This window comes from Elaeis guineensis, chromosome 1 (assembly GCF_000442705.2).
Source record: "Elaeis guineensis isolate ETL-2024a chromosome 1, EG11, whole genome shotgun sequence".
NCBI classification, from domain to species: domain Eukaryota; kingdom Viridiplantae; phylum Streptophyta; class Magnoliopsida; order Arecales; family Arecaceae; genus Elaeis; species Elaeis guineensis.
The window spans coordinates 141,420,340-141,433,319 of NC_025993.2; the positions used below are offsets into that span (position 1 = coordinate 141,420,340).

General features: G+C 36.2%; 1 non-coding gene across 1 annotated transcript; it reads right to left on the bottom strand.

Moving 5' to 3' along the window:
- Window positions 1-2,643: 2,643 nt before the first annotated feature.
- LOC140854949 (small nucleolar RNA R71) lies at window positions 2,644-2,750 on the bottom strand. The gene has a single exon (XR_012138042.1). It is a non-coding gene; the product is annotated as a small nucleolar RNA R71 (small nucleolar RNA).
- Window positions 2,751-12,980: the final 10,230 nt, after the last annotated feature.

Here is a 12,980-nt window from a genome sequence, read left to right on the forward strand (position 1 = left end):
CAACCATAATCAAAGCAATTGCAAGAATCAATAAACACTAAGACAACATGGGATCCTTCTACAGCGCGATCCAACGGACGAAATCTTCCAGCGCCTTGATCGGACGGTCCGCGACGCATCCGACCTGATCCCATCTCTGCAGCGCGATCCAACGGTAGTGCTTCACCCAGATCATGATCCGACGGCCCATAATCACTTTCGGCTTGATTTATTAGATGAATTGGGTCCTTTAGATGAAGATCGGACGGCTGAAACAATTTCTAGGATTTCTTGATGGATTTAAGTACTTTTTGAGCGAGATTTGAGCCCCTAAACCTCCCTAACAGCCCTCTAAAACCTCTTAGTCCCACATCTAAAGTTTTGAAAACCTTATAACCCCCAAATGCCTATAAAAAGCCCCCAAAGGCCCTTGTTTTAATGATTCTTGCCTTCCGATCAAGCTTGTAACCCTAGATAGTGGGGTTTTTAGCTTTCTTCTCAAGCCTCGAGCTTTGAGATTTTTGTAATAATTTTTTTTTATATAAAATCTTATTTTTATGTAATTTTATCTCTTTACATTATGCAATTTATTTTTCTTGCAATTAGGATAGTTTAATTTATACAATTTAATTTTATGCAATTAGGTTAGTTTAAATTTTGCAGTTTAAATTTATGCAATTAGGATAGTTTAATTTATGAAATTAGGGTAGTTTATTTTTCTACATTTAAATTTTGTAAGTAGATTTAGATCATGTCTAGCTAAGCATCCCTTCTAGGGTTTGCGATGAAGCTAGATCATGAATAGGGGTTTTACATATGGTTCTTTCTTTTTCTTAGGGTTTCTTTTTCTTCCTCTTTTGCCAAAAATTTTTGATGAACTACAATTGGGTCAGAGTCCCTTCATAGTTCATGCTTGATTCAGTGCATAGGAGGAGAAAACCCTAAGGGATCCTAGTTACTACTCCCCTGTAAAGAATCTTGATGGGTTATCGTTGGCCTTAGTCCCTTCATAATCTATGCTTGGGAAAGACAAGAGGAGTAGTCGTTAGGATCAATAAGAAAAATTCTAGGTAGAATTCTCTAATCTAGATCTAGTGGATTCAAAAACCCTAGATCCTTAGTCTTATTGTCTTTAGCAAACAACTTTCGATTTTTGATTTTCGTTAAAGCTCGCTTGAGCATAGATTTGAAAATCATTTTTAAACCAAGTCTCTGTGGGATCGACCCGTACTCGCTGGTCGTGCTACTCTGCACACTATGCGCTTGCGGTTTTATTTACAAATTTTAAGATTTGAACCATCAAGTTTTTGGTGCCGTTGCCGGGGATTTGGTGTTTTAAATTGTTTTCAAATATTTGTTCTTCGTGCTTTATAACTCTCTTTCTTTTTCCTTTAGGTTTCTAGATTTAGTTGGTGATTGCTGAAAAACTCAGGTATGCTTCTAATTTTCTTTTATTATTTTTAGTTAATTATTTTTCCTTTTAGACCTAATCATTTGAATTTACTTAATCAAAAAAAAAAAACAAAACAAAAGACATTTCATAATCGTGAAGTAAAATATCAAAAAAAAAAAAATTCTAAATTAAAATCTTTTACATTCTTGGTCATCTTGTTTATTTGCATTTGCATTTTCATAATTAATCTAAGGGCATCAACCCATTAACAAGATAAGGTGGGGATTTCATTACCCTTCCTTAGCCCAAAAACCATCTCCATCATATTGCATTACCTAGACCTTTAATCTTAAAATTAATTAGACGTCAACCTTAAGGAATTCGAGCTCAATAGGACAAGGAACCCTAAGAGTTCTACCAAGTTTGAGTTGTTTGATTAGTTGGTGTCTAGGTAAGTCCCTGAGGGTGGTTTGTTAAATGGTTCAGTTGCTGGCCTGGCCAACTCGTTTGGTGTCTAGAAAGGCAACATGAGTGAACCTCCCACCTCTTATACTTACCTGGCTAACTAGTTGATCAATCTCCACTTGGAAGGCTTGAAGGGTCATCTTGGAACAGTTAGGAGCTGTCTAGATTTAGGTTAACCCTAGGATAGATTGAGTTTAATTTATTATTTCACTTGTTTGAAAAAAAAAAAATTATTAAAATTTAAATTAATTTGGTTACTTTTCTTTAGATTTAGGACTCCTTAGGATCTTTTCTTTAGAACTTTTTCTCTTTTCTTTCTTTTTCTTATACATAAAAATTTTATAAAAAAAAATTATATAAACATCGAGAACCGTACACCTCGTGTGTGGAGAAGAGTGTCGGGTCGTCTAGTTAGAATTGAGTCAATTCCTGTTGTTCCAATGGCTGAACCAATCCAACCCATGACCCTTAAGGATTTGTGTTATCCAGTTGGCTCCATCCAACCATCTTGTATCAGGTTGCCAAACCCACAGCTAACAATTTTGAAATCAAACCTCAAATCATAAATATGCTTCCAAAATTCACAGGATTAGAGGATGCTTATATATTTATTAGAGAATTTGAGGAGGTATGTGCAACCATGAAACTGCAATTAACAGAGGATGAGGTCAAACTTTGATTAATCAACTTTGCCCTTAAGGATAATGCTAAGAAGTGGCTTTATAGTCTGCCAAACCATTCTGTCACTACCTGGGAGGGCTTTGTGAGAAATTTTTGAAAAAGTATTTCCCCATCATAAAACAGCTAGGATTAGGAATAAAATAAATCAATTTTACCAACTAGCTGGTGAATCATTTTGGAAGTACTTTGATCGTTTCAAGAATCTTTTGACCCAATGCCCACACCATGGAATAGAAACTTGGAGACTATGCCAGATCATCTATGAGGGGTTAGATTCAAACTCAAGAACCATGCTAGAGTCCATGTGCCAAGGCCAATTTATGGACAAAGAAACTACTGAAGCTTGGCAATTCTTAGAAGACCTAGCCGAGAAAAATTTACAGTGGGAAACAACTAGGGAACCTGATAAAGCTACACCTTCAAGAGGAGGAATGCATCAAATTCAACCAACCCTAGCATCAGAGGCCAAGATTGCAACCTTAACACTAGATTGGAAGCCTTAGAATTACAGAGACCAGCCAATGTAAATCAAATATCTGCACCCATGTGTAAAGGGTGCAATGCACCAGACCATGTCTTAGAAGAATGTTCCTACTCGAATGAGTGTGCATAGGTGAATGCCACCTATCAAGGACCATTGAACAATCCTTATGCACCCACATATAACCCAGGTTGGAGGAATCACCCGAATTTCTCATGGTCCCAGAATCCTAATGTAGGCAATCCAAATTTCAATCAGCAAAATCTAAGGTCCAACCCAGTGATGAACAACCCCCAGGCTTCCATGATAATGACAAGAAAATTACCTCTTTAGAGAAAAGCCTAGAAGCCATGATGAAGACACATACCAGCTTTATGCAAACCAGGGTCAATCATAAATAATAACACCCAAGCTATAGCCGTTGGAAATGCAAGTAAGTCAGCTGGCTTCGACCATTAGTGAACGAGAACATGGTAGGTTACCTAGCCAACCTAGCCAAATCCTAGGAACCAAAATGGTCCACGACCCCAATAAGGAAACCAAGTTAATGGTGTAAATGCCATTCATACCTTAAGATCGAGAAAATAAATAGACAATAAGGTAGTTGCACTTGATGATATAGAGGACTCATCTGCGAGTCACCTTCTAAAACTACTACCTTTCAACCTCAAGCACCAGAAACTGAAAATTCACCTAGTCCAGTACTTAAAAGTCCTAGAGCTCCTTTTCCAAACAGACTGAAATCCAATAAATCTGAACATTTAGATAAAATTTTAGAGGTATTTAAACAAGTCCAAGTTAATATTCCTCTTTTAGATATAATCCATCAGGTTCCAACTTATGCCAAATTTTTAAAAGATCTTTGCACTAGGAAAAGGACCACTAATGTACCAAAGAAAGCATTTTTGGCTGCAAGTGTCAGTTCATACCTATCTAGCCATGTGCCAATTAAATATAAGACCCTGGAGCTCCAACAATTTTTGTGTTATTGGAGAAACCAATATAAAAAAGCCTTGCTAGATCTAGGAGCTAGTGTGAATATCCTTCCATATTCGGTGTATGAGCAACTAGGATTAGAAAAACTTCAACCTACTGGGATCACATTACAGTTAGCCGATAGATCTCTCTGGATCCTAAGGGAATGGTCGAGGATGTTCTGATAAAGGTTGAAAATTTTATTTTCCTGTAGATTTTATTGTTTTAGAGATGAGCCAGTTGCGAATCCTAAAGGACATATACCTGTCATTTTAGGAAGACCATTCTTAGCTACGCCAATGCTGAAATCAATTGTCGAAATGGTCTAATGAAGTTATCCTTTGGGAATATGACCATTGAGCTTAATGTTTTTAACTTAGAACAGGAATCCTCTTCTCATGCTGATGTCAATGTAGTCCAAGATGGTATTTATGAATCCATTGAATTAGTGATGATGAAGTCGACCTAGAGTTAACCCCTGGTTAATCCATGAGTCTGAGGATGTCAATGAAATACTTAAAGAAAATCAGATTAATCAGGAATCGACACTTCCTACTGAACCAATCATTGAGATGGTGAAATCATCACCTAAACCATCGATAGAGGAAGCACCCATTTTAGAACTGAAACCCCTCCCAGAACATCTCAAGTATGCATATCTAGGACCCAAAGAAATTTGCCTGTAATTATTGCATCAGACCTAGATCCCAAGTAAGAGGAGGAGTTAGTGTCAGTTCTAAAAGCAAATCAAGAAGCAATAGGTTGGACCATAGCAGATATCAAAGGAATAAGCCCTTCTATAGTTCAACATAGAATATACTTAGAGGAAGAGGCTAAACCAACAAGAGAAGCCCAAAGAAGGCTTAATCCAGCTATGAAGGATGTAGTTAAAAAGGAGATTCTGAAACTCCTAGATAGTGGAATAATTTATCCTATTTCTGATAGCTCTTGGGTAAGTCCCAGTTCAAGTAGTACCCAAAAATCTGGGGTAACAGTGGTCCAAAATGATGCAAACGAACTTATCCCAACTAGGACCCAAACGGGATGGAGGGTCTGTATAGACTATAGAAAGTTGAATGCTGCGATAAGGAAAGATCACTTTCTTTACCATTTATTGATCAAATGTTGGAAAGACTAGCTGGACAAGAATTTTACTGTTTTCTTGATGGATACTCCGGTTACAACCAGATCCCCATAGCCGCTGAAGATCAAGAAAAGACTACATTCACCTGTCCATTTGGTACTTTTGCCTATAGACGAATGCCCTTTGGACTATGTAATGCACCGGCAACCTTCCAGAGATGCATGATCAGCATGTTTTCAGATATGATAGAACGATTTCTAGAAATTTTTATGGATGACTTTTCTGTTTTTAGCCTAACCTTCTCCGAGTGTCTGAATCACCTGCAATTAGTTCTAGAACGATGTAAGGAGAAGCACTTAGTTCTCAACTGGAAAAAATATCAGTTTATGTCAAACAGGGAATAGTTCTTGGCCATGTCATTTCTAAAAAGGGGATTGAAGTAGACAAGGCCAAAATAGATCTAATTGCAAGTCTTCCACCACCTAAATCTGTGAAAGAAATACGTTCATTTTTAGGTCATGCTGGATTCTATAGAAGGTTTATTACCAACTTTAGCAAAGTAGCACGTCCATGACTAATCTTTTGGCAAAGGATACCAAATTTAAATTTACTCATGAGTGCTTGGAATCTTTTAAATTTCTAAAAAAAGTATTTGTATCAACTCCAATCATTCATCCTCCTGTCTGGTCTGAACCATTTGAATTAATGTGTGATGCGTTCGATCATGTTGTGGGTGCAATCTTAGGTCAACGGATAAATAAGCTGCCTAGAGTGATATATTATGCAAGTAAAACCTTAAATAATGCGTAGCTTAGCTACACCACAACTGAGAAGGAGTTCCTTGCTGTTGTCTTTGCTTTAAAAAAATTTAGATCTTATTTGGTTGGGACCCACACCATTGTTTACACCAATCACTCAGCCATTAGACATCTCCTAGCAAAGAAGGATGCCAAGGTATGCTTAATCAGATGGATTTTGCTCCTTCAAGAATTTGACCTAGAAATTAGGGACAAGAAAGGCACTGAGAACGTTGTAGCAGATCATTTGTCCCGAATTCCAGTCGCACCATCTAGTGAACCACCCATTAATGAATCTTTCTCAGATGAGCAACTCATGTCTGTGTCTACTGAACCTTGGTTTGCTGATATTGTAAATTATTTAGCCATAGGTAAGATACCTTCTCATTGGACTAAGCAGGATAAATATAAATTCTTTACCAAGTGAAGTATTTCATTTGGGATGATCCTTATCTTTTTAAACAATGTCCTGACCAAATTATTAGAAGGTGTATCCTAGATAACGAAGTCATGAATATTTTATCTTTTTATCATGATCAAGCATGTGGGGGTCACTTCGCGTCTAAGAAAACTGCTGCTAAATTCTCCAATGTGGTTTTTATTGGCCCAATTTGTTTAAGGATGCTCATGAATATTGTAAAAGTTGTGCTCAATGTCAGAAAATGGGTTGAATCACCAAGCGACACATGATGCCACTCAACCCAATCTTGGTAGTTGAAGTTTTTGATGTTTGAGGGATCGATTTCATGGGACCATTTCCAAATTCCTTTGAAAATGAATATATTCTAGTAGCAGTTGATTATGTTTCAAAATGGGTAGAAGCAATTACATGTAGAACACCCGATACAAAATGGTCATTAAGTTTCTTAAAGAAAATATTCTCTCTCGTTTCGGTATTCCTAGGACAATCATTAGTGATCGGAGAACCCATTTTTGTAACCGACCTTTTGCAACATTGATGAAAAAGTATAATGTCACCCATAAATTGGCCACACCATATCATCCTCAAACTAGTGGGCAAGTTGAAGTGTCAAACCGATAAATCAAACAGATTCTGAAAAAAACTGTTAGTGCCAATAGAAAGGATTGGTCTTTGAAATTAATTGATGCACTTTGGGCATACCGAATCACTTTCAAGACCAATCTAGGAATGTCTCCTTATAGGATTATGTTTGGTAAACCATGTCACTTGCCTATTAGATAGAACACAAAGCCATGTGGGCCATCAAACAACTAAATACAAATTTGAACGACGTGGAAACCATAGGAAGCTTCAGTTGAATGAATTAGAAGAACTTAGAAATGAAGCCTATGAAAATGCAAGGATATATAAGGAACGAACCAAAGCATTTCATGATCAATCAATTATGAGAAAAACTTTCAATATCGGACAAAAGGTGCTCTTATATAACTCTAGATTATATCTGTTTCAGAAAGCTTAGGTCTAGATGGACAGGACCATTTTTAGTAAAGAAGTCTTTTCACACGGAGCTGTTGAGATAGAAAATCCAAGTAATGGTGTTATCTTTAAAGTTAATGGTCAACGATTAAAACCATTCTTGAAATTACCTGTCGAGACTGTTGAAGATGCCATGGTTCTTTATGAACCAACTTATTCTGATTAAATTGCTTCGAGGTTTGGTCTGGCTGAAGACATAAAACTTAGCGCTTCTGGGAGGCAACCCAGCTTATTTAATTTCTAATATTTTTTTGTTTTCAGTTTGCTTAGGACAAATAAATTAGATAAACTCCATTGGGGACAATGTCGGTCAAGTTGGGGGGAGAGCTTGAACAAAATCAGGTGTTATCATTTCCTTTTCCTTCCACTATGAGTTATTTTTGCATTTAATATATTAAAAAAAAAATTTGAAATAAATTAATCTAGAAAAGAAATAAGAGTAAGTTAGAAAGTATTTGCTAATAAATGTAGTGAGTCACGGAGAAGATTAGCTGGTTAGACTCTTGGTGGCCTAGGTCATTTAAAGACTATTAGCACTTCCAATTGCACATGCACACTAACAAGGTAAAGTAGGTGTTAATTGTAAGGCCAATTAAGAATTTGAGTATTATTTAAATTAGATAATTTTTTCTACACCCCAATTGAAGAAATTTGAATTTAAAGAAAGAGCTACCTGCCTGAAATAAATGCAAAACACAGAGTAAATGTGGATTGCCCTAAGCCTAGTAACCGGATCTCTTCACCTAAGTCAAGTGTTGAGATTCGCATTAAATGGTGGTAGGAAGGCCAGGATGCTCAGCAAAAAAAAAAAAAAAAAACAGTGTGAAAGCTACCTTAGTTCTTTGTTTAATCTGGGGTGTATAGAAAATTAATCGAACTAATTATGAAAAATGATACAATTGGCCTGTACAAGTTAATACTGAAATACTAAGTTAGTTATCACTCACACAAGTGCTATAAAACTTTAAGTGTACTCTAAGAAAGCTTCTAAGTAGACTGACTACCGATTCTAATTCGAAGCTCATTACTTAGTAATACTAGAAAACTTCTTGAATTTCGATCTTAAATTAATTTGCAAAGGAAGGATCTTTTTGGAATATGATCTTATTTTGGTATATTGCTAAGGGACTAGCAATGATTAAGTTGGGGGGTGTGATTTATGTCACAAATTGACATAAAAAGTATCAATTAATATCTAAATTATCTAACTTTATTAGAAAATTAATATTTATTATTATATTTTGCAGAAGAAGAGGTTACCAATAGAAAGAACAAGGAAAGAGGATTCCAACGGTATAAATTTTATGCAAAACGGAGTTAAATTGACTCAGAAATTGAAGAATGAAGAAAGAAGACTCAATTGGGTCAAACCCGAGTTAAATCAGGTCAAAATTGATCAAAAATCAACTGATTTGGTGATCTGGTTAGCCGCCTGGTCCACAGCAACAGGCGCCTGGACCATGGACCCATCGACGCATCATAAACCAGTCAATCAGCGAGTCTCGGCTCACCACAACGCATCGCGAGCTCAATCCACGCGCGCGGTCCAGGACTCATGAGGAGAGAGAAGAAGGTCCGAAGGGCAATCTGGTAACTTCACATCACTCGATGGTCCGATCTTCTCTGATCAAGATCCAACGCTCCATATTTTTGCGCCATCGGACGGCCACCATCGCAGCCGGTCAAGATCCAACCGTAATCAAGGCAATTGCAAGAATCAATAAATACTAGGACAACACGAGATCCTTCTGCAGCGCGATCCAACGGACGAAATCTTCCAACGCCTTGATCGGACGATCCGCGATGCATCCGACCTGATCCCATCTCTGCAGTGCGATCCAACGGCAGCGCTTCACCCAGATCATGATCCGACGGCCCAGAATCGCTTCCGGCTTGATTTATTAGATGAATTGGGTCCTTTAGATGAAGATCGGATGGCTGAAACAATTTCTAGGGTTTCTTGATGGATTTAAGTGCTTTTTGAGTGAGATTTATGCTCCTAAATCCCCCTAACAGCCCTCTAAAACCTCTTAGTCCCACATCTAAAGTTTTGAAAACCTTATAACCCCCAAATGCCTATAAAAAGCCCCCAAAGGCCCTTGTTTTAATGATTCGGGCCTTCCGATCAAGCTTGTAACCCTAGATAGTGGGGTTTTTAGCTTTCTTCTCAAGCCTCGAGCTTTGAGGTTTTTATAATAAATTTTTTTTTATAAAATCTTATTTTTATGCAATTTTATCTCTTTACATTATGCAATTTATTTTTTTTGCAATTAGGATTGTTTAATTTATGCAATTTAATTTTATGCAATTAGGTTAGTTTAAATTATGCAGTTTAAATTTATGCAATTAGGATAGTTTAATTTATAAAATTAGGGTAGTTTATTTTTCTGTATTTAAATTTTGCAAGTAGATTTAGATCATGTCTAGCTAAGCATCCCTTCTAGGGTTTGCGATGAAGCTAGATCATGAGTAGGAGTTTTACATAGGGTTCTTTCTTTTTCTTAGGGTTTCTTTTTCTTCCTCTTTTGTCAAGAATTTTTGATGAACTACAGTTGGGTCAGAGTCCCTTCATAGTTCATGCTTGATTCAGTGCATAGGAGGAGAAAACCCTAACGGATCCTAATTACTACTCCCCTGTAAAGAATCTTGATGGGTTATCGTTGGGCCTTAGTTCCTTCATAATCTATGCTTGGAAAAGACAAGAGGAGTAGTCGTTAGGATCAATAAAAAAAATTCTAGGTAGAATTCCCTAATCTAGATCTAGTGGATTCAAAAATCCTAGATCCTTAGTCTTATTGTCTTTAGCAAACAACTTTCGATTTTCGATTTTCGTTAAAGCTCGCTTGAGCATAGATTTAAAAATTATTTTTAAACCAAGTCTCTGTGGGATCGACCCGTACTCGTTGGTCGTGCTACTCTGTACACTGTGCGCTTGCGATTTTATTTACAAATTTTAAGATTTGCACATCACCATTCAAAAAAGTAGATTTCACATCCATTTGGTGGACCTTCCACTTATTTTGAGCTGCTAAAGTAATTATTAATCTTATGTTTTCTAAATGAGAAACTGGAGCAAAAATCTTGTCATAGTCGATTATGAGCCTTTGGTTGTAGCCTTTGGCAAGTAACCTTGCTTTGTATCTCTCCACTTTTCCTTTAGCATTTTTCTTAGCTTTGAATGTCCATTTTACTCTAATCTTTTTATGGCCTTCTAGAAGAGTTGTTAACTTCCAACAATCATTTTTCTTAATGGCTTTAGTTTCTTCATCTATGGCATCTTGCCATTTCTTGTTCTTTGCTGCTTCTTCAAAATTAATAGATTCACATCCTACAAAAAGACAAAAAAAGAGTAAGTTTATTCAAATATTCTACTTTTTCATAGATTTCTTGTAGGCTCTTGAAGCATGGTGCTCTTTCACTTGAAGTTGGAGATGAAGATTGGCTTGATGTTGTTGAAGATAGAGGAGTTGTATCTTCTCGAGTATCTTGGTGCTCTTGCTCTTTCTCTTCAAAGAATGGAAGAACATCATAACTCTTATTGCTTTGGATACTCCAATTCCATGAATCTTTTTCTTTGAACTCTACATCCCTGCTTATTATAAGTTTCTTTGTGATTGGATTGTAAAGCTTATAGCCTTTCGAGTGCTTGTCATATCCAATAAACACGAACTTCTCACTTGTATCATCGAGCTTATATCTCTTTTGATCTAGTACTCGTGCATAGGCAGGGCTCTCAAACACCTTCAAGTGTGAAACATTTGACTTGCTTCTATGCTATGCTTCTTGTATAGTCTTGTCATCGAGACTTCTTATAGCGCATCAATTTGAAAGATATACTGCACAATCAAATACTTCAGCCCAATATTCTTTGGATATTTTCTTGCTCTTTAGCATGCTTTGAGTCATATCTAAAATGGTCCTATTCTTTCGCTCAGCCACTTCATTTTATTATAACGAGTAAGGAACTATGAGAGGCTGACAAATTCCATTAACTTCATAGAATTCATTAAATTCTTTTGAGGTGAGCTTGCCTCCTCTATCAGACTTTGTGGCTTTAATGACATGGCTAATTTTCTTTTCAACTATGGCTTTAAATTTCTTAAATGCACCAAAAATTTATAATTTTTTTTTAAAAAAATACATTCAAGTTTTTCTTGAATAATCATCAATAAAGAGCAGAAAATTGTTATTCTTTCCATGAAAGCTTGGAATGATAGGTCCACAAAGATTGGTGTGAATAAATTATAATTTCTCCTTAGCTCTTGATGTTGCTTCTTTAGAAAAGTTTTTTCTAGATTGCTTTTCTAAAGACATCCTTAACACAATTGATCGGATGATCAATTGAGGGCAAACCATTCACCATGCCTTTTGTAGATAACAATTTTAAGCCACCAAAATTTAAATGCCCAAAGCACAGGTGCCAAAGTGAAGAGTTATCTTCCACACAAGTTTTCAAATACTTGGGTTCATCATTTTGAATTTTTAGTAAAAAGATTCTATTTCTTGTCATTGGCACTTGAGCTATTAATTTTCCTTCATAGTTTCTTCAAAAAGGCTATAATTTGTTATGTGAATATCATAATCCTTTTCTAAGAGTTATCTCAAGCTTAACATATTAACTTTTAAATTAGACATATAATAGACACCAGAAATAAATTGGTGGCTACCATCTTTTAGGTGAATTAAAATTTTACCTTTCTCTTTTACCGATATTTTGAAGTTATCTCCAAATATGACCTAGCCATTGATTTGCTCCATGTTTGCAAATATGATTCTATTTTTGCTCATATGGTTGCTTGCCCCGATTTTCCGATACTACATACTTTTCTTCTTGCCATCTTCTTTATGGTGACCCATTAACAAAGTAAGCTCAACCCATCTCTTATCTTGACAAGGTTGGCTTCCTCCTTCACATTGTTGAAATTTTTACATTCAGAAGCATAATGCTCAAATTTACAACAATTATGACATTTGGTTTGGCATTTGTCAAACTTTTGTTTTGGTTGCCTCTTCTGCAACCTCTTATAAAGTGTGGGTTCTTTATCTTTTCTTCATAGTTGAGTATATTGTAGTCATCTCTTCCACCTTTTCCACAACCTTGGCCATAACCACATCTATGGCTTCTTTGATTTCTTCCATCATTGTTCCTTTCACCTCTTTGTTTGAAAGACCACTTTGAGAAGAGAGATTGTTCTATCGGGTCTCGTATCTTCTTTTTTAGTCTTTCTTCATGGGCTTGTAAAGAACACATGAGTTGATCAATAGTCATGGAGTCTAGATTTTTTGACTCCTCTATTTCTATAATAATATACTCAGAATTTGGAGTGAGAGAGTGAAGAATTTTCTCCACCACTCTTGTGTCATTTATATTTTTCCATTTATTTTCAATTGATTAACAATGGCCAATACTTTGGAGAAATAATCTGAGATTACTTCATAATCTTTTATATGAAGAGATTCAAACTCACCTTAGAGAGCTTAGAGGCATACTCTTTTCACCTCATCGAATTCTTTGTGAGAGTTTTGAAGAATCTCCCATACTTGCTTGGAAGTAGTTGCATTTGCAACCTCCTCAAACATAGTTTCATTTAAGCATTGATAGATGAGAATAAGATTTATTGATAATTTCTTCTAGCTATTTGCAAAGTCTCCCTTTGGGATAGGTT